Below are 22757 nucleotides of genomic sequence, written 5' to 3'. Positions count from 1 at the left end.
TCCCAACAGGGGAAGAGGCATATTCTGTTCATGGTGGCCAGGAAGCAAGACAAGGGACTGGGGTCCTCATATCCGCTCAAACTGCATGCTCCCAATGGCCTAACTTTCTCCCAGTAAGCCCCGCCTCTTAAAGGCTCTACCCCTTTTTAGTGTTCCCCCACCCACCGGCTGATGATATTCTACCACGCGGCCTGCGCAATGGTTTCATTAATGAGGTTCTAGGCATAAAGTTAGTTAGAAGAGATCGAAATAAAACACACAGACCAGTTACCTTATTTATATTGCTAGGTCCGAGACGGCTCACCTCTCTGGTTCCCACCTCTAGCCGCCCAGCAGGGCAGCAAGGATTACTCAGGGCTAGCAGGAGAGAGAGACAGAGCGAACACGCCTGGGAGTAGCCCTTTATTGGGGAACAAGAGATTCAGGGGAGAATTCCATCCAATGAAGGTTGAGGGGGGGCTGCACTCCAAGGTCAGGGTCAGTGATTGGGTCCCCGGGGTCAGTGGTCAGGCCCACCCCCACACAGATGGGCTCTCTCATCAGGAAAGGGTCGGGAAAGCTTCGACAGAGCCAGAGTGCCTCAGGCCCTTAACGGGAGTCACCCAATCACGTGTCAGAATGGCTCCCCACATATTCCCCCTTTCTATTCTTAACAATGAGGCGGCGGTTCACTCTCTGGAGTCCCCGGATTCTTGATTGGAGGACTCGCCATCCTATAGTTACAATACAAAAGAGAATTAACAGCAAAGAGAATAATCCAATAATGTACCAAGCGGAGTGTTTAAGAATATTTCCAGGGTTGAATCCATTTAACTCCTTCAATATTTGGTTAGCCAAAGAAGAAGGATCTGAAAAATCAGCTCTATTATTTTGAATGTCTTGGATATGGTGATGAAGTTCCAGAATATCCAAGCTATTATTACTATTTTGCCAAATACCTAATAAATGGTTTTTAACCTTCTCCCAATCCCAGAGAAAAGCATTGTACTTGGCAGCTGTAACACATACATATTTATAATTAGCATGGTATTTAAGCCTTTCCTTAAATTTTAAGGCTGAAAGTTCATTACCTATGTTTATAACAGTCGCCTCTAAGGCGTTTATTTTAGTTTCAATCCTCTCATCAATATTTACTCGATTACGCAGAGCCTTGGAAGTATTTTGAGCTAAATTATTAAGAAATTTTGCATGCTGAATATTCTGAGACAATGTCAGAGATGCAGAGACAGTTGAGGCAATAAAAGAGACCAGTGCTAAAACACCAACAATTATGACTCCAATAGCACGTTTAGGTCTTGTTAGCTGGGCATGAATTTGCTGCAAGACTTGTAAACCAGCATCAGTATACCATGGCTCTGAAATATTAGCAGGTAATAAAACGAAAGAGGGCTGATGAAGTATCAGCACTCCTTTTCCTCTATTATACCTAGTAATACAATTGGTTAGGTTGCACTTATTACAAGTAACAGCATATCTGTCATCTATCCAACTTTTACATTTCCAATAATTAAAACATAAGGAGATTGGACACAGGCTCTTAAGCCATAGCAAGATCCCTCTTTACAGTTCTTACAGACAAATTTTGGTAAAGGTTTATCTGTAAAATGTAAATACTCTGAGGCAGCAATTAAACACCAAATATCTCTTTGAACACCTCCTTCACTATAAGTCAAAATATTACTAACAAATCCTGCAGGTGTCATAGCAGAATTTCTTCGTAATTGTCTCTTATGAATTTTTGGAGACCAGTCTAAAATATACCCACTAGCTTTAGACACCTTATGTTGTACAGGAAAGGTATTTACACAATCCATCCATTTAGGAAAGGTGCCAATTTCAATTGTAGAACTATTTGGACAGTGGGGTATCGGTGGAGGTTTTGCAGAAATGACTGGCTTGTTATGGGAAAGTCCCATCTTAATTACTGATCTAGTATTAGGTTTTAAGTCCCCATAAATAGAATTATTTGTCAGTCTAGGTCTACCAATCGCTGTCTTTTCTTCGAATAATACTTTCAGACAGCCAGCATGTTTATCATGTGACCAACACAAAGGTAATTGGGCACTGTAGCCAGAATAATTAAATCTAGTCACATGATTGGGAGTAATATGATTATCTGTAAATCCTCCCATCATGAATGAGTCATTAGTAAATACTGGAATAGATTCTCCAGTCCACACAGCTGGGTGTACCAGGGGTGGATCTGGGAAATATGTCCAATAAGTGTCTACTTGATTCCCTTTTACCTGACAGCCCAGTAGGGCAATTACTGTTATTACCATCAAGACTGGGGTCCTGTTCTTTCCTAGGCATCGAAGTATTCGGGAAGCCTGGGTTGTTAGCTTCTTCACATCTTTCCACGAAATCAGCTTTTCGGCTGGTTCAATCTGGTCCTTCTTTATCTTTTTTCAATATCTCCTCCTTCTGGGTAGTGGCTCCTCCGGGTCGATCCTCAGTCACTTGAATCTGGGTTCTATCTGCTCCATGTCTGATAGCACGTTCAGGCACCCAAATAGGACGGAAAGCACCTTCTGGGAAGATACAAGCATGACCTCGGCCCCATGTTATTACTGGGTCCGGACCCTTCCACTGACCAGTTTGTAAATCTTTCCACAGAACTCTGCCTAAGGGGCCTGTCACCGAGGGAGACATTTGCCTCTCAGCAGCAGTGTGACCTTCTGTGTCACAGTTTAAAAAAATTTAAAACAAACAAGGCATGATTAAGGCTATTTTGGGGAGTCACTATCCTATTCCCCCCTTTTAATTTTTGTAATTGAAGCTTAATAGATAAATGAGCTCGTTCCACAATGGCTTGACCTTGGGGGTTATAAGGAATTCCTGTTTTATGATTAATTTTAAACTCTTGGCAAAATTGTTGAAAAGAAGAGCATACATAAGCTGGAGCATTATCTGTTTTAATCTGCACAGGGCACCCTAAAACGGAAAAGGCTGCTAAGCAATGAGAAATTACATGTTGAGTATTTTCCTTAGTACGTGCTGTGGCAAAAATAAATCTAGAATAAGTGTCCACTATGACATGTACATAACATTGCTTACCAAATTGAGGAATATGAGTTACATCCATTTGCCATATTTGATTTGGTTTTAATCCACGGGGATTTACCCCTGATGGCAGGGATGGAGTGTGAATAACACACTTAGGGCATTGGCTTACAATCTGACGAGCTTGTTGTCTGGTAATATTAAATTTTTTACGTAAGCTAGAAGCATTTTGATGATGTAAGGAATGGGAAGCTAGTGCACAGTCATACGAAGACATCTGTTGACAAAAAGCTACTAACTTATCAATTTTGTCATTACCTGAAACTAGAGGTCCAGGAAGATTAGTATGGGCACGTATGTGTCCTATGAATCATGGGTACTTTCACATTAGCACTGTCTTTTGTAAATTATGAAATAATTCAAATAACTCCTGTGATGAAGTAAACCCAATAACTGAGGTTTCAATATTTTTCGTAACTCTGACTGCATATAAGCTGTCAGAATAGATATTAATAGGCTCATTTGAAAAATAATCTAAGGCACAAATCAGAGCTTGAAGCTCTGCTCTTTGGGCAGAAGTATAAGAAGTTTGTATTACCTCTGTGTGAACATGGCTGAAGAAACCTGCCTTACCGGAGTTGGAACCATCCGTGAACACCGATAAAGCTTTCTCTATTGGATAAGTTCGTACAATCTTTGGAAAGATAAGTGACGTTAATGATGCAAATTGTACAATCTTATCACGAGGATAATGGCTATCTATCTGCCCAGGAAAATCTGCAAAAGCTATCTGCCATGAGCTAGAAGTTTGAAAAAGCCAATTAGTCTGTTGAACAGAAAATGGAATAATTATGATATCAGGCTCAGATCCAATTAACTGTAATATCCTAGTTCTACCTTTAATTACTAATTGAGCTATAGAATCATGAAAAGGAATTAATGTTTTTTTTGAGGGGAGTGGGATAAATAAATCCACTCAATAACTCCTAATCTTTGCCATATGGCTCCTGTTGGGGTATGTTCAGTTGGAAATATTAATAAATACACTATTTCTTTATGATCTATTTTAGTAAGCTGTGCATTTTTAATTGCAATTTCAACTTTTCTCAAGGCTGTCTTAGCTTCCAAGGTTAGTTGACGTGGAGTGGTTGGAGAAGGATTTCCTTGTAATATCTGAAATAAAGGACTTAACTCAGAAGTAGTTAGTTTTAAGGATGGCCTCAGCCAGTTAATATCTCCTAATAGTTTTTGAAAGTCATTAAGGGTACGTAACTCCTTAACTCTTATCTGAAGATTTTGAGGACGGATTGTACGTCCTTGAATTATCTGACCTAGATATTGAAAAGGAGATACCTTTTGAATTTTTTGAGGAGCTATACATAAACCCATTGCTGTAAGTGAAGTCTCTAACTGAGTAAAAATTTCTGAAAGTACCTCTGGATTAGCATGAGCCAATAATATATCATCCATAAAATGAATAATATATGCATCAGGAAAACTATTTCTAATGGGATTTATCACCTGGTCAACATATTTTTGGCACAGTGTAGGACTATTACGCATTCCCTGGGGAAGTACCTTCCAGCAATATCTTTTAACAGGTTCCTTAAAATTAATTGCTGGGACAGTGAAAGCAAATCTTTCACAATCTTCAGGATGTAACCTTATAGAGAAAAAGCAGTCTTTTAAATCTATTACCATCAAGCTATAATCTAAAGGAATGGCTGTGGGGGAGGGAAGTCCTGGCTGTAATGATCCCATAGGCTGAATTGCATGATTTATCACCCTTAAATCCTGTAGTAATCTCCAATTTCCTGACTTTTTCTTAATAACAAAAATAGGTGTGTTCCAAGGACTAAGCGTTGGTTCAATATGACCAGCCTGAAGTTATTCTTCAACTAATCTATGAATTATTTTAAGCTTTTCCCCTGAGATGGGCCACTGAGAAATCCATATGGGCTCCTCTGTGAGCCCGGTGATTTTTTTCAGCTGTCTTAGGGATCGGGGAAGTACTCAGGGCCCCTAGTAAAAATTTTGGTTTGGAGCATTTACTAATCTTTGTCGTGGAGATTGACTTGTAAACAGATACTCTTCCTGAAGGGTCTCCTTATCATCTCCAGGAAAATACCTCTGATTAACTTCCTCAACTGACCTTATAGAGTTTGGGGTAACTAATAACAATCCCATTTTGGTTAAAATATCTCTTCCCCATAGGTTAGCTGGTAAAGACTCTAATACATAAGGCTTAAATACTCCACTGTTCCCATCGGAATCTTCCCAACGGAGATAGTTGGCACTTTGAGCAGGCTGTGAAACCTGTCCTATTCCCTCTAGGTTAGCTGGTGCTACATGCAAAGGCCAGTTCCTAGGCCAAAACCTACTGGACAATACCGAGATATCAGCCCCTGTGTCTATTATTTCTAGGAAATTTTTATTATTAATTTTAAGTTTTAATAAAGGGCGTTCTTGCCGTACTAACTGGGACCAGTATACTCTGTCTGGCGGTTTAGAAACTGAATCTACCAGCAGGTGCCTTTCTGAGACACAAGGCAATAATATTAATTGAGCAAAAGTATCCTTTGGGGTGAGCCTTAGGGCATAATTGGATTTTACATAACATATAACTGTCCTTTAAATTCTGAATCTATCACACCAGGTATTACCTCAATGGCTCCCTTTAATTCATTACGTCCCAAAGTCAAACCTACAGTATTATCAGGAAGCGGCCCGAAAATCCCAGTAGGCCCCGTTTCAGGATCTAATTCAACTGTCTTTGAAGGTCCTAAAAAAACTGTCTGCGATCTCTGTCCCGGTAAAAATCGCGGACTGTCCTGGTCGGCGCCAGTGACGTCACACTCTGCGACCTCCCTTGGAATTCCCCGTATTGTTGCTCGGCTCCCGCTAGGAGGAGATGATGGCGGCGAGAAGGCGGGCTGATCCACGCCATCTGAATCCTCCGCATGGGGCTGCGAGTTTAAGTTCACATTTCTAACCTTTGGCTTGGCCCCTAGTGCCTTTGTTTTTAAATGGCTTAAGGGAAAGGGAATTAACTTAGCCTCAGGCTGATTCTCCATTTGAATAGACCTAACGGCTCGTTGAATGCCTTTTAAAAGGTCCTCAGGGGGCCACGAACTCTGGCCCATATATTCAAAAAGACAAACTTCTAGGGCCATCCAAGTTTTCTGTATATTTTCTATGCCTCCAGGTAGTTCATTAGAAAGACAGACTCTCTGTAACTTCCTTCCTAATTTCTCCCAGGTAAGTAAATTTGGAGATTCCTGTTCACAAAACCAAGGACAATATTCACCTACAATCTTTAAAAATTGTAATAACTGAGTTTTCTTTATCTGTTTTCCTTTCTGATTAATTATACTGTCTAAAATAGTCAGATACATTTCCTTATCCGTAGAAGTAGAATTTCCCATTTTAAGTAATTTAACGTCTCTTTCCTTCAATATCTCCAGGTACTTTTGTGACCCAATTGTCACCTCTTCCTTTATCTTTATTTTTATTCCTTATCTTCCTTTATCTTTATTTTTTCCTTATCTTTATAGCGCGCTCCCACTCAATCTAACTAATCTGGAATGCCCCCCTGGTGGGCGCCAATTCTACCACGCGGCCTGCGCAGTGGTTTCATTAATGAGGTTCTAGGCATAAAGTTAGTTAGAAGAGATCGAAATAAAACACACAGACCAGTTACCTTATTTATATTGCTAGATCCGAGACGGCTCACCTCTCTGGTTCCCACCTCTAGCCGCCCAGCAGGGCAGCGAGGATTACTCAGGGCTAGCAGGAGAGAGAGAGAGAGCGAACACGCCTGGGAGTAGCTTTTTATTGGGGAACAAGAGATTCAGGGGAGAATTCCATCCAATGAAGGTTGAGGGGGGGCTGCACTCCAAGGTCAGGGTCAGTGATTGGGTCCCCAAGGTCAGTGGTCAGGCACACCCCCACATGGATGGGCTCTCTCATCAGGAAAGGGTCGGGAAAGCTCCGACACAGCCAAAGCGCCTCAGGCCCTTAACGGGAGTCACCCAATCACGTGTCAGAATGGCTTCCCACAGATGATCAAGCCTTTAATAAATGGGGGCATTTCAGTCCGAACTACCGCACTGTGTCTCCAGGGGTAAACACGTCCCTTTCCCCTGGACACAGGAGGACATCTCTTAAATGAGGGTTTTGAAACCTGCTTCAGTAGAGAAGGGCAGAGGAAGGTGGAACTGCACTTCCTGCTTCTGCTATCTTCTTAAAGGTCAAGGGGACATATTTCGGGGCAGCAGGTCCTAAACTCTATCAGTACTCAATAACATGTGGCTTTCTCTGGCTCTTTTCCTGAGAGAGCTTTAAGGCAGACAAGTCCGCCTGGACACCGTGTGCTGCCGGGAAAGAGCGTAGTCTGTCTGGGGGCAGAGCACATGGTCAGTGTAGCCCGAGAAAACCTTCTGGTGCTGAGGGCGGGAGGGCTGGGCAGGAGTGGTGGAAGAGGTGGGCTTCACAAGCACGTGGAGGACTTGGTCCTGTAGGCTTGGGCTGCACAGCAGCAGAGCCCCACCCCCCATCCATAAATGGCTCTTGAGTGCAATAATGTGGCCAGTACAACGAGGGGCAGAATTATTTTATCCAATTTTATTCACATAAACTTAGAAATGGAAGCAGTCTTAAGACATATTCACAGATGCTCCTCGACTATGAACAGGTTATATCCCAATAAACCATCAGGGGTTGAAATACATCAAAACTGCGCTTACCGGGCTGGGGCTGGGGCTCAGTGGTAGAGCACTTGCTTCACATGCATGGGGACCTGGGTTGGATCCTCAGCACCACATAAAAATAAGTAAATAAAAATAAAGGTATTGTGTCCATCTACAACTAACCAAATATTTTTTTAAAAATTGTGTTACTGGGGCTGGGGATGTGGCTCAAGCGGTAGCACGCTTGCCTGGCATGCGTGCGGCCTGGGTTCGATCCTCAGCACTACATACCAACAAAGATGTTGTGTCCGCTGAGAACTAAAAAAATAAATAAATAAATATTAAAAATTCTCTCTCTCTCTCTCCTCTCTCACTCTCTCTTTAAAAAATAAATAAATAAATAAATAAATTGTGTTACTCCACCTGACCTTCTGAACACTGTAGCTGGAACACAGCACCGATGGACTCTGATGGACAGCAGATCATCTCATGGTTTTCAGCTTCGTGATTGTGCAAAAGTGATGCATGTTCTGGGGAAATCTTACGCCAGATTTTGAATTTTGCTCTTTTCCCAGGTTATCCATGTGTGGCCAGACACTGAGGTGCTGGGCTATGACGGGGAGCCCCAGCAAGCCACTTGTCAACACTCTCAGGGTGCTGTGTTGTTAAGCACAGGGTTCAGTGGGTTAGAGGTAATAAATGCAATTTTTACTTACTTTCCATTACAAGGGGGTTTATCTGGACTAATTCTATTGTAAGTCAGAAGGAATCTGCACACTGTGACTTCTTGTGACCATGTGATGGACAGGGAGCCATAGCTGCCTACAGCTATGGTCCAGTCTATTCAAACTAGGAGGGACTGATAAGTCACAGCTCTCATGCTCTGACCATTTCACCTCTGTATGTTCTTTCATCAACAGGAACTTTCGGGGGACACCTCATCTTCAAACCATAACAGTCTGGAGGAATTTAAACATTTACATGCTAACCAAATTATTTTGATCATAGAATTATGTGCAGATTCCTAATCAAGGAGGTAATCTAACACGAATCCATCTCATACACTGACAGGATTAGTAGACTCAAGGTGAGGCATGGGCCCTTTTACTGTTTTCTTTAGATTTGTGCATAGAAGAAGCTAGACTTCAGAAAACCAAGCGTTTCCTCGTGTGTATAGCTTATCAGTGGACACCAAACATTTGGCTCTTTTTCAAAGCACTTTCCATGTCTCCTCTCTTTGTGTTTATAGCTAGCTCTTCTCTGTGTGATCTCCTTATAATTCTTCCTTGCGTCGTGGCTCCCCAGCTGCAAACCCATGCAGCCAGCCTCTGGGAAGCAGAAGCAAGAAGCAGAAGCACAGCGGTGGAGACGTGCAGTGGCAGCTGGGTGGGTGCCGGTGGCAAGCGTGGCATCCTTTGGTGGCCAGGCCTGTGACCTAGGGATGCCTGCTGCAGAAGCCGGGAACCTGTGAGCACAGAAGCAGAAGATCTCACCCTCCCATTTCCCCACCTGCCTCAAGACAAAGGGGGCAGAGCTGCATGGGGGTTATGGAAGTTGCCACTCAGAGTTGACCCTGATATGTTTGGACCAATAGCATCGGTTCTTCTTTCAAACCCTGATTAGCATAAGTTTGGGCCAATCAAGTGACCCAAGTGCTATATAAATCTCTAAACCAGGACACGCCCCTTGAGAAAATCTGATATTGGATTTTTTCTCGTCTTTAAGTTTTGTTCTGGTTTCTATGCTTCAGTAATTCTATGTTCTGGTCTGTGGATTTCATTTTTCCATTTTGAGAGGCAAGAACCCAGAAACAAAAAGTTGATGGTGAGTTGGGTGGTGTCTGTTGCAACCCTGAAAGACAGGAGCCACCGCTAAGAGCTGCAGCCTGTGCCGCTCCACTCACCAGCGGGACTGGGGAAAGGGTCTCACTTTGACCCCTTTCCCTTGCTCTGGGCACCTTGAATGTGGACAAGGGTTCTAGGCAATGAAGAATCATTCTGGGATAAACTCCTGGAGAGTGGAGGGCAAACAGGTCGATGAGCATTTCTCAGGCTGCTGCCTGAGTCAAGGGCAGGGCAGGACTGACTCCGACCCACCTGGTGGGAGCCACGTCACCCGGAGGCTATTAGATGCAGACGCTCCCCCAGACCTACTGAGGCAGGGTGTGCATTTCAACCAGGACTTCTACTGCATGGTACATCGTGGTACATCGCCAGAGCTGCCCACACGTCGGCCTCCCTGCTGTTTGCTGTCCCTTGGGACCCTTGCCCAGCGCTGCCTTATCCTTTACTTCCTCCAAGAACCTAGGCCAGTGTGTCTGCACCTTCCCCGTGTCCTGCTGGTGAGTCTGCTTGCCTTTGATGTTCACTCTGAGGAGAAACAGCCCAACCACCACAAATAAGCCTTTGGCCTCACTGTACACATTTAAGATGACCACAGAGAACAAACAGCAGGTGCCGAAAAAGTCAAACACCATCTGCAGGACTCAGGAAGTGGTCATCTGATAGTAATCCCCACTAACATCTTCATTCCTACTATGTGTGGGGCCTGGCTACCAGATGAAACAGCAGGTTCCTGACCTACTCAAAGACAGGGAAACCAAGGATCAGAAAGGGTGCATGACTTGTTTAAATTCAGAGCTGCAGAGTGGCAAAGATGGTGTCTGAACACAGCAAGTGTGACTCTGGGGTGGGACATCCGACACTCCTGCTGGAAGAGAGTAGTGATCCCTCAGACTCAGGTGACTGCCAGGCAGGAGGAGCCTCTCAGAGGCAGGAAGAGAAGTGGAAGTGCAGTCCTGCCGTTTAGGGTTGATGTGGCCAGTTCCAAGTTATTATGTTGAAACACGTATTCCTGAGACTATTTATAAGAGTCACTTGTTTTCTAGTCTCCTGTCTTTGTCCTCTCTCTGTAACTGTTAGCTCTGATTTCTATTTGAACTTTGTCTTTTTAAGGTGGTAAGGCAGATTTTATGCAGAGGGAACCGTGAGGGTCATGGTCAAGATAGGAGGGGACCCCTGAAAGCTCATGTGTTAAGTCTACTCAGGAATAATCAAGATGGAATGAGCAGATTATGATCAGTAACCCGATCAATGAACTCCCCGATGGGCTAATCCATTTGATGGGTTGATCATTTGAACAGGCTGACTGGGTGGTAAGTGCAGGCAGGCAGGGCATGATGAGAAAGGGTCACTGGGCTGTGCCTTTGGGGTTTACACTCTGTCCCTAGCACCTTGCTTTCTGGCTGCCGGTGAGCTGAGCAGCTTTTCTCTGCCACACCCTGTCACATAATGCTAAAACCCAACTTGTGGGATCAAACTCCATTCACTGCCTCTGCAGGCAGGGGGGTCCGCACAGCTGCAGGGCTCTGAAGCTGGTATGGCCGCCCACCATCAGCTGCTTCTCCTCTCTGGGTGCTTACCTCCTGAATTCCAAGAATGAGCTCCACATGAGTACGCACAAGAGCAGGAGTTGTTGAAGTACAGGAACAGTGTAAGGGGGATACACTGGAGGTATTGGTGATACACTGAAGGTAATGGTGATACACTGGAGGTATTGGTGATACACTGAAGGTAATGGTGATACACTGGAGGTATTGGTGATACACTGGAGGTATTGGTGATACACTGGAGGTAGTGGTGATATACTGGAGGTATTGGTGATACACTGGAGTTATTGGTGATATGCTGAAGGTATTGGTGATACACTGAAGGTATTGGTGATATACTGAAGCTGTTGAACAGCTAATCATTGCAGACCTACACATTTTGTAGGCTAATACATTTCCTTATTGTCTTTGCCAGTTTATGGGGGATTTTACATTCAGAGAAACCCATCCTACCCTACACTGCAATGTTCTCCACCTAAATAATCCCATCAGTTTCATTAGTTATTCAGGTCAGAGATCTAAAAATCATATTTTTTTCCTTCATCCCCCCAAAACTTAATAAATCAAGCCTACTTGCTCTACTTCACAATATATTTGTAGTCTGGTTTGCATCTCCTCCTCTACTCCTTCCAGTTGACTCCACTGTCTCACATGGAATCTGCAGAACCTCCTGACTTTTGCCCTCTTCCCCTGGTCTTTCTGTACAGGGTGCTCCATGGGAAGTCAGAATGACCCTGGGGATGCAGGCCATGCCACTCACCTGTTTCAAACTTTCCAATGTTTCCAGCTTCAAGAAGTATACATTTCTCATGGACTTAATTATGGTAAAGGCTTATCAAGACCTCAAAATGCAGTGCTCACACAGACAGCAGTTGGCTCCTGGCCAGACAGCTCTGGCAAGGCACCTGGGCAGGCTCCTCCCGCCTTGTTCTCCACCTTCCCTTCTGCGGGAGGGGCCTTATCTGTGTGGGGCTGGCTGGTCACTCAGGGAAGGGAGGGAGGGAAGCTAAAGACAAGCCACGCCCTTCGTTGGATGAGGTGGGTTGCTCACCCTTCCTTGCCACATTCCTTGGGCAGGAACTAGCACATGGCCTCACCCCTCCGCAAGGGAGGCTGGGGAATTTAGTGTCTGGCTTCGGATCCAGATAAAAGCATTTGCCAAAGAAGGAAAGGAGGACAGATTTCAGGAAGTCTGCCATCTTACTGTAGCGCTCCTGGCTTACAGAATCTTGTCCCCACAGCTCTCCAGCGTCCGTCCTCCACTTCCTAGTTCACTGATGAAAGGCTTCAGTCCACTGCACAGGTAGGACTGCCTGCCCCAGACCAGAGCAGGGCCCAGCAGTTTTCTCTTTCTTGAGAGAGGGGAAATGTAGGTTTCTTGAAAGGATAGACACTTTTGCCATGATGAAGAGCCGTTTTCCGGTTCTGAAGACTCTGCCCTCTGAAGCACTGACGGTGTGACAAGGGCCCTGGCGTGTCTGAGAGGAGGTAGCCTTTGAATCCCCTGTTGGCTGGGAATGGCTTCAGTGGGCTCACTAGGAAACTCCACCTTCACGAAATGAAACCAGGAGGGTCACCATGGAGAGCAAGCCCTCTCCACGCTCCCACACAGAGGCCTTGGTGTGGGGTTCGCTTCTCTCGAGGGACCTCTCTTAGCAAATGCACCCTTTCTACCAGAATTTGCTGCTCTGGAATTGTCAAAGCTTGCCCAATATTTTGTTTGAATTCCTGTGTCAAGTGCTGGGATGGATAGGAAGCGCAGTGCCAAGGGTGATTCAGAGATCAGGTCCGGGTGAGGGATGGTTGCTTGGAAGCAACTATTAATTATTTTTAATTTAAAATTCACACCATCTATTTTAAAAATTCACATAAGTGAATGTAAATACACACATGCATGCACACCCATGTATATCCGTGTATCGTGTATATGCGTGTGTGTGTGTTTTTCCTCCCATGAGCAACACTGCATACACATAGAGGAGTTCAGTGGGAGTGCACCCAGTGGCGCCCCTAGTGACCACGTCAGAGAACGCAGCCTGGTCTGAAGCTGAGAGGGAAGCCAGGACTCCCTCCGCCCTCCACAAGAGAAGGAAGCACAAGGTGCTGGCTGTATGGGGAACAGGAAATGGTAGAGGACATGGGATCATAAGAGAGAACATGGGGTGCATGAGCCTCAACTGCACCCTGGGAATGTGGCACAGTGAACCTCACAGCTCGTGAAGTCGTTAGCTCTCCTTTCCTGTGGTACAGGGAATATTGAAGAGGCGGATGGGCATCTTGGCCATTCTGAGCTGCTGTGACAAAAATGTCCTGGACTCGGTGGCTTAGGCAATGTGTATTCATTTCTCTGAGTTCTGGAATCCAGGAAGTACAAGATCAAGGTGTCTGAACAGTCAGTTCCTGGTGAGGGACCTCTTCCTGTTTGCAGATGGATGACTTATGGCTGCATGCTCGAGTGGCAGGGAAATCCGTACGTCCTCTCCTGTGTCTTTCCGCAGAGCTCCATTGCCTCCCAGAGGCCCACCCATAAGGTCACCCTGAGTTACCTAGAAGATCTACCTAGTAAGGTGATCCTGGTTACTTCCTGGTTCTACCCTCATGACTCGGGTACCTCTCACTGGTCTCCGTCTTCAGAAACCATGCTCGTGACATTGGGGTTAGGATTCTAGCCTGAGTTCAGGGGAGACAGAAACATTCGGTCCATAGCAACAGAGAAGCAAAGTCCCTGTTCTTGCCTAGCATCAAGTATTTTTCTTAAAATCATCTAGAACTTCTGGCAACAAAGTAGAAGCTGAATAATTAAGAGACAACACTGGAGGTAGGAGAGAGAAAATGAGGGCATTAGAATAATCTGGAAAGAGACAAAAGGTCTAACCAAGACAGTGACATAGAGATGGGCTTCTGAATTCAAAACGCTACATAACCAAGGAGATGAGCAGGTGTGCAAGTCTCTGTGCTGTTTTCCCCTGAACTGCAGAGTGGGGGCCTCCCGAAGCCCTGCTCGGGTGGCACATGGTGTCTGAGGTGTTTGGCAACAGCAGGGAGCCAGAAGGGCTGGTGTTCAGGGATCTGTGACTACAGGAGAGTCACTGGTACAGCCATGGGTACCTGTTGCTGTCACCTGTGTATTTTCTGCTCTACATACTTTTCTTCTGTTAATAATGACATAGCTCCCCGGCAGCACACAGCCAGCCTACTGGTCTCTGCTGAGAAGCAGCATCAGAGTGGTGGCCTGGATAGGTGGCAAGCACAGCCAGAGTCCGCCATGCAGGCGGCCATCCAGGGCCCAGGGCCAAGGCGAGCCAAGGAGCACAGACCTGGCCAGGCCTGGGCACAGTACAGATTCCTGCTGCAGAAACCCACTCTGCTCGGGGCTGAAGCCTCATCCAACAACCTCAACCTCCCACTCCCTGACCCGGCACCTGAAAATGGAAGTGGGGCAGACCTGAATGAAAGCTGGGACTCAAGAGGTAACCAATAGCATTAGTACATTTCCAAACCCTAATTAGCATAAGTTTGGACCAATAGCAGTGAACCAAGTGCTGTATAAACCTCTAAACTACCACATTTGGGTGGAGAAAACTTCTTACGGTGTTCTCTCTTGTGGTGCAATAGTTCTATTCCTGTTCTTTAATAAATTCTACTGATATTCACACATCTTGGTCTGGGGAATTTATTCTTCAAATTCACAAGATAAAACCTGATAGCTCTGGGAACTGCTGCAACATCAGAGGACACAGTCCACTGTTAAGAGCACCAGTGCTTCTAGGTTACAGAGGTCTACACCTTATGCAGACCTCACCTGCTAGCAGAAGTAGAGAATCAAGTTTTAATAACTCTTCTTTACTTGGAGAAATGTTTCTATTCTACTGTGTTAGTGAGTTTTCCATCATTGTACCAACAATACCTGGGACAATTAAGAAAGGTGGTTTACTTAGTCTCACAGTTTGGAGATTTCTGTCCAAGAGCAACTGGTCTGATAGCTTTGGGGGTGTGGCGAGGCAGCATGTCACAGCAGGAGAATGTGGCACGGCAAAGCCACTTAATGAGCCTGGAAGCAGAGATTCTGGAAGCTCTGGAGTCCCACAACTCCCTTCAAGGACACAATTACCTAAGTGACAGGGCTCCCTGGCTGCCAAGCTGCTCCCTGCTGAGAAGCGGTAGTGCAGCAGAGGGCGGCCCAGATGGGCTGGAGCTCAGGCCTGAGGTGCAGGGAGCCAGCACCGAGGTGAGCCACTTGTCACCCGCAGCAGCATGGCCTGCACAGTGGAGATGCCAGCTGCAGAAGCACACTCCATGTGGCCCCGTAGCCCATCCAACACCTGAGCCTCCCGCTCTCAGTCCTGCAATGGGGACATGGCAGAGGGGCAAACTTGAATGAAAGTCGGGACTTCAGAATCAACCAATAGCATTAGTATGTTTCCAAGCACTAATTTGCATCAGTTTGGACCACTAGCAGTGAACCAAGTGCTATATAAAGCCCTAGACTGCACACTTGGGTGGAGAGAACCTGTTATTGGGTCCCTTCTTGTGCTGCAATGGTTTTATTCCTGTTCCTCAATAAATCCTACCATTACATTCACTCATCCTGGTCAGTGGATTTCATTCTTCAAATTCATGAGACAAGAGCCCCCAAAGAAGCGATTGAAGATGAGCTTTTGGGGTTGGCTGCAACACTGGAGGGCATTTCCCACCATTAAGAGCTGCAACCCTTCTCGGCCACAGAGACCTGCAGCGTGTGCAGACCCCCCCTGCCAGCAGAAGCAGAAATGAAGTTTCATCCAAAACTCCAGTGCAGGCAGGGGTTGTGGCTCAGGAGTAGAGCACTTGCCTAGCATGTGTGAGGCACTGGGTTTAATCCTCAGCACCACATAAAGCAAAATAAAGATATCGTGTCCACCTAGAGCTAAAAAATAAATATTTAAAAAAAAAAAACCTCCAGTTGTGTAAGGATTTCTTATAAGACTGAGTTCCAGAGCCTCCCAGGAGCACCACTCTGAGAACCAACCCTTCAATGTATGGACTTCTGGACTGACTTATACAAACGAAAGCACCCCTCATCCAGTCCACTGCCAGCCCACCTGATCATAAATGATCTCGCCATTTGTGCTGGTCAGCTTTTTGCCACAGTGACCAAAATGCCTGACAAGAACAACTAAGAGAGGCGAATGTTGATTTTGGCTTATGGTTTCAGAGGGTCTCCAGGGTTGGCCGAATCCATTGCTCTGGGCCTGAGTAAGGCAGAATATTGTGGTGGGAAGGCATGGTGGAGGAAGGCTGTTCAGCTCTTGGTGGCCAAGAAGCGTGGAGAGCCGGGGGGGGGGGGCTTCAGGGAAGATGCACCTGCCAGGACACGCCCCCAATGACCCACCTCCTCCAGCCACATCCTGCCTGCCCATGGTTACCACCAGTTACTCCATTCAAACTTGGATGGACTGATTAGGTCACAGCTCCCACATCCAGTCATCCACCTCTGACTATTCATTTCTGCACTAACACAGGAGCTTTGGGGACACCTCGTATTCAAGCCATCACACTGTCTCTCTGGTCAAACATGGGCACAGGGCTCAATGTGTGTCAATCACAGTGTTTCTCCAGGATTCTTGACATGAGTAAACCCCTTTGTCTGTCTGGCCAAATGGCTGGGAATCCATGACCCTTGTGACTGCTACTGCCTACATTCCTCCCTTCTAGAGAAAGACTATCCTCCTTGGGAAAAAATGGATGTAAAGGGACAAGTCGGCATGGGTGATGGACAGACCCCGTACTGTCCTCTGCCCCTACATCCCTTCTCATCCCAGGAACCACGCCAGGACCTTCAGGGTCTTTCTAATAAACCACCTCCACTCCCTCCTGGGGTGGTTGGTTGGTCTCCTGAAGTTGGTCTGAGTCAGCCTTCTGACATTTACAACCAAGACTTCTAATACAGTTGCCAGAGGAAAGGCGGGAAGTTATGAGAAAAGCCAGGTTTCTGGCCTAACCCACAACAGGGGCCAGCGGAGGGAGCAGGTGTTCGTGTCCACTCAACATGAACTCCATTCAGTGAACAAAGGGGTTTTCTTGTCTTTTCCCTTTTCACTTGCTAAGGATGGAACCCAGGGCCTCCTGCAGGCTAAGAAGGTGCCCCACCACGGAGCCACACTCCCCAGCCCAGACGAAGGGCTTTTCTTTTCTTTTAAACCAGGGATGGAACACAGGTGTACTTAACCCTTGATCTGCATCCCCAGCCCTTTTTATTTTTTATTTTGAGGCTGGATCTCACTAAGTTGCTTAGGGCCTTGCTAAGTTGCTGGCTGGCTTTGAACTCAGGATTCTCCTGCCTCAGCCTCCCAAGTCACTGAGATGACAGGTGTGTGCCCCGTGCCCAACAGCATCAGGCTGTTCTAAGAAAAGTGCTAAACAGAAGTCGGCACACATGTCCTTCTGGCCTTGTTCTAGTGAGCCTGAATGTGTCAGGGCGGGGGAGCCAGCAGGAATGCACTGGTGCTAAGCTGCTGCACAGATATGTAACCGAATACAAGAGAATATCTCCAGAGAGCAAGGATTGGTAAAAAATAAAGTGTTTTAATGTGAGACTGTGGAATCTTCTCCTCGGCTTGCTTCTGGAGACGGATTGATTCATCTTTTGCAGCCAAAGGCCAGAGAGTGGACTATTTAGGAACCCTGTTTGTACACTTTGATTACATCACGTTGCCTCAAAAGTCAGTCTGCAAAATGAAAGTCCTGAGTGACTTTAGAAAGCAGGCAGAAGCCTGGGCCTCCCCTGGTGGCACCCACAGAAGTCTGCCCAGAAAATGAGCTTAGCAAGTTATAAACCCAAAAAACACACAGAAGTATGCACCACTTCTACGTAAAGAAGTCCTGATGCGCTGACTTTGATTTTCCAGAAGTTAATTTTTATATAGTTTTCAGGAACACAGCTTTTACATGGCCCGAGGCACACTCGGTTCTGGAGGCCTGGGAAGTGGGCCCTGGAGGCGTCGCCCTGGGCTCCTGCCACTAGATGGCGAGTCAGGCTAACCCACTCGCCCGAGGGACTTGAAGCCGCCTCTGCACCTCCTGCCATATTTGGTGAGTCATCTCAGGCCACCTGATAAACATTCAGGAAATGCTTAAATCCAATTCAGCAGAAAATGTAGCTTCCACCTAAATGGTGTGATGAGTATTATTAGAACGTCTCTGCCAAGATTTTCCAGGAGAATCTTAAACCAGCCTACTTATTTCTTAAATTGAAAGTATATAAAAATTTGGATTAGAATTAGTCAAGGGGAGGTGACAAATGACTTCATCTTGCCTCATTCTGTTCCCTCCTATGAATCTACTCTTTCCTTCCTTCTTGAATGGAATCTAGATCCATAATTTCTTTCTTCTTAACGGTTAACCCCTAAAATGGTCTTATGTCTGTAATTAAAATAGTTCTTCTCTTGCAGAGATGGAGTTCTGAACAGCACGCAGAGGAAGACTTCTTGCCATCTCCTCTCTGATTTTCAGTCTAACAGTTTGCTTTAGAGAGTGGACACGTGCCTTCCCAACCTTCTCCCACTAGCACTTCCACCACTTTGTGGCTCAACCCCTCATTCCTCTGGGACCCTCTGGGTGGCGCTGTTTTGAAGATGGGGACACATTAAAAAGCAGGAAAGTTATTTCCTGACTGACACCAAACATGAGTTCACAATCAAAAAATAAGATATACATAATGATAAAAGAACCACAGTGAGAGTTAGCAGAAATAACAAACACCAAAATTAAATTCATGAAACTACTGATATTAGAATAACTAGACACAAAATTTTAAATTACTTAGAATTTTAGGGGCTGGGGTGGTGGCTCAGTGGTAGAGCGCTCACCTAGCATGCACAAGGCACTGGGTTCGATCCTCAGCACCATATAAATGTAAAATAAAGATATTGTGTGTCCACCTAAAACTTAAGAATAAATATTTTTTAAAATTACTTAGAATTTTAGTAGAGTTTAAGAAATAAGAGAGAATTTCACTTAAGAGTAAGGGCCATGACATTGTTAACAAGGACCAAGATTTGAAAAAGTGCTAAGTCTTTTAGAAATTTTTAAAAAAAGTGTGGGGGTGGCTCAGTGATAGAGCGCTTACCTAGCATGCATGAGGCACTGGGTTCATTCCCCAGCACCACATAAAAATAAAGGTATTGTGTCCATCTTCAACTAAAAAATTATTGTAAAAAGTGTTAAAATTGAAAGGATGAATAGATCCAGCTAAAGAGAAAATTAGTGAATTACAAGAAAAACTTGAAGAAATTACCCAGAATAGACAACAGAAAACAAAGGAGATAGAATATACAAAGGATAGAAGCTCTGTGGGGGATGGAATGGGATCTAATACACATTTAATCCAATTCCTTGAAAGAGAGTTTAAAGAGGAAATGAAATATTTGGTGTTTTAATAGCTGAGAGTTTTCCATATTTGATGAAAATCTAACCCACAGATTGAAAAGCACAACAAATCCCAACTTAGATAAACAGAAATCCATTCCTGGTCACATGTTAATCAAAACCAAAGAACAAGAGGGACAAAAGCAAGAACTAACAGCAGAGACAGGACAGATCACCGTAAAGGAAGGGCAATAGGGCACGGCCGAATCCAGGCAAGCAGCAGTGAAGGTCCGGAGAAAGTAAAACGAAAATCTCCATGTGTTGAGAAAAGAACTATCAATCCAGAATTGAGTGACCAGTGAAATTGTTTCAAGGCAAGAATGAAACAAAATGGTATTATGTAAAAATGTGGATGTGTAACCAATGTGATTCTGCAATTTGTATTTGGGGTAAAAATGGGAGTTCATAACCCACTTGAATCAAATGTATGAAAGATGATATGTCATGAGCTTTGTAATGTTTTGAACAACCAATAAAAAAAAGAGTAAACCATCTAAAAAAAAAGAATGAAACAAAGATTTTGTTCTAGATCAACATAAACTGACACGAGTATCCTACCAACAGATCAATACTGAAGTAATTCTCCTTCAAAAAGAAGAGATTTCAAAAGGAAGATCTGAAATGGGGGAAGAAAAGAAGTATAGGAAAGACATGGGTGATCCTAAAAAAAACTCTGTATGTAACCTATGTATTACATATGCAATATCTAATGTACGTATATCATATGTAATATAATGTGTAATATATGTAATAATATATGTGACATATAAGACTGAAAAAGGCAAGATGGAATTAAATCATTAGCAAAAATGGCAGAAAGTCCAGAGGACATATTCTGAGTTAAACTGTTTCAGTCTATTTTCAAGTTAAATCTATATAAAAAAGTAATGTTTTTAAGGTAATTTCTACAAGAAGAAAATTAAGCCCAGATGTTTCAAGCAAAGACAGATTCTCCATTCAAACAGGGTCCTGAAATCTGGAACTCCCTTGACAGGGCTTGGCCTCGAGAAAGGATTCATAGTTCCTGAGGGATTCATCGCTTCTAGTGCTAACAAAGGTTTTTAATTGCCTTCTCTTAATTACAGTGCCATGGAACTTCTCAGATCTCTTCATAACATAAATGTCCTCCCACCAGCAGCTTCCTTCCTCCTTTCCCCAAGCATAATTTCCACCAACAAATGCTAGTTCCCTTCTTGAAAAGCAGCCAGGTCCCAGTGCATTGTCCACCCACCTCTCCTGCCTGCCCTCTGCCCTGAACAGTGAGCGGTCTGAGTGCCCACAAGTCACCGGCTGCAGAATATCCAAACCTGCAGAAGCACATCACAGCCAGGGACTCTGACCTGAGCAAGGAGGGTATGAGTTCAAGGCCAGCCTGGGCAACTTAGGAAGCCCCGGGTGCTTTCCCAGCATGTGTGGGGCGCTGGGCGCTGGGCTGGGGATCCAGCCCCCCCATGCACACACACACACACACACACACACACACACACACGTTAGGCCCCCTCAGTGCTGCCTCCCTATCATCCCACGGCATTTGTTGTTGAACTTTCTGGGGAGGGTGTGTATTGCAGGACTCCCCATCCTGCTGGGGCTACTATGAGATCAGGATGAGCCCTGGTTATGTCAATCATGAGTTCTTGGTAACAAACAGAGACGAAAACGCTTTATTTAGTTTAAAACATCACAACCAAACCCACTTTGTCTGTCTGGTACAGAACAACGGTGAGCGATGGTGATGCGCACAGCTCGTGCTGGTGTGTCACGGCGAGGGCCAGCACCCCCAGGCAGGCTCTGCCTGGAGGACTTCCGCCCCCTCTGCCCGTAGTTTCTTCTATGCCCTTGCTCTTTCTTTATTTCCACAAGGACATTTCTCCTGGGCAGTGCCTAACACCTTGGCTTTTCTTCAGGTAAGAGAGAAGCCACGCGTCTTTTCTAGCCTCCTCAGAAAAACTGGGAGGGGCTGAGCCCCAACAAAAACCTCCAACAAAGCTTTTAGCTAGACTGCTACCTGGTTCCCCTCCCCACTCCTGATCTGCTTCTTGTTCCCGCTAAAACCTGCAGTGTAGCAGAGATGCCAGGGACTCTCTTCCTCAGTGGCTCCCACTCCCCAGCCCAGGAAGTCTGCGTCGGGATGAAAGCTTGGCGCAGTGGTTCCTCCCCAGGGATTCCGAGGGGGAAGCACCTATTTCCCAAAGCCCTTCCGCTCACTCAAGCTGCTGCACCTGGACCCCCTCTGAGGACAGGAGAAGCGGCAACAAGGCCTGTCTGCACAGACCCTCCCCAGGGTGACAGGAAGGAGCTGGAAGTTCAGGGCTCCGCTCCTTGTGACGGGAGTCAGATGAGCCAGATTCCAAGCCCTATTTTGTATTTTATTTAGAGACAGGGTCCCACCGAGTCATTTAGTACCTCACTTTTGCTGAGGCTGGATCCTCTTGCCTCAGCCTCCCGAGCCACTCGGATTACAGGCATGGGCCACCACGCCCAGCCCTCCACTCAGGATGCTCTTGAAGCAGCTCCACTATCTGGCAGGGCCCCTGGCCTGGACCTCGAGTGTCACACACCAGCCTTCCAGGTGACTGCGGGGTAGGATAGGAAAAAAATAGGCTCTTTTAACTTCTAGGGCTTTAAGAATCTGGACTACTATTTCATTGAATTTGAATTTTTACAACTCTATTTCAAACTCCTTTTGGATTCAGGCAGTGCTTCAATCCCATTTTGGAAGGAGACATAGTGTAGATTTTATACTCTTGCCCACTCTGCTTTGGGTCCTAAGGTGGAAATGGTGCTGACTAGCAAGGCTAATAATCTGCATGCTTTGAAACATGATTTACATCTGCCATTCCCCAATGGTCTCCCTTCTTTCTATTCATGATCTAAGTTTTGCTCAGAATGGCATCAAGGGAATGAGAAAATTACCTGTAATTCTTGTTGTCTGAGCTGAGACTGTCACAACAGATCACTATTCTGGGAATGCAGGCACTAGAGCAAGCTGGGAGCGGGCTCCTAACTCTTCCTCCCCCCTCATCTCCCCTCCATTCCACTCTGGCCAGTCTCCAGGTCACCATCAAGTGGGTGCCTCCCTGCTGCCAGCCCCAGGGCAGTGAGAGGGGCCTCACTAGACACCTGAAGAACCCACCCCCCACCCCAGGGAGCTTCAGGCAGCACTAGGAGGAGGTGGGACCCAGCGCAGCACCCCCAAAGGCACCCCATCAAAGGACTCTCCTGAAACGCAAGTCCAAGTGCAGCTCTTGGCTCCAGACCCCCCACCAGGACCT

The sequence above is a fragment of the Spermophilus citellus genome (assembly GCF_964194105.1).
Source record: "Spermophilus citellus genome assembly, chromosome: 6".
In the NCBI taxonomy this organism is placed as follows: Eukaryota; Metazoa; Chordata; class Mammalia; order Rodentia; family Sciuridae; genus Spermophilus; species Spermophilus citellus.
Note: the sequence above shows the minus strand (reverse complement) of the source record.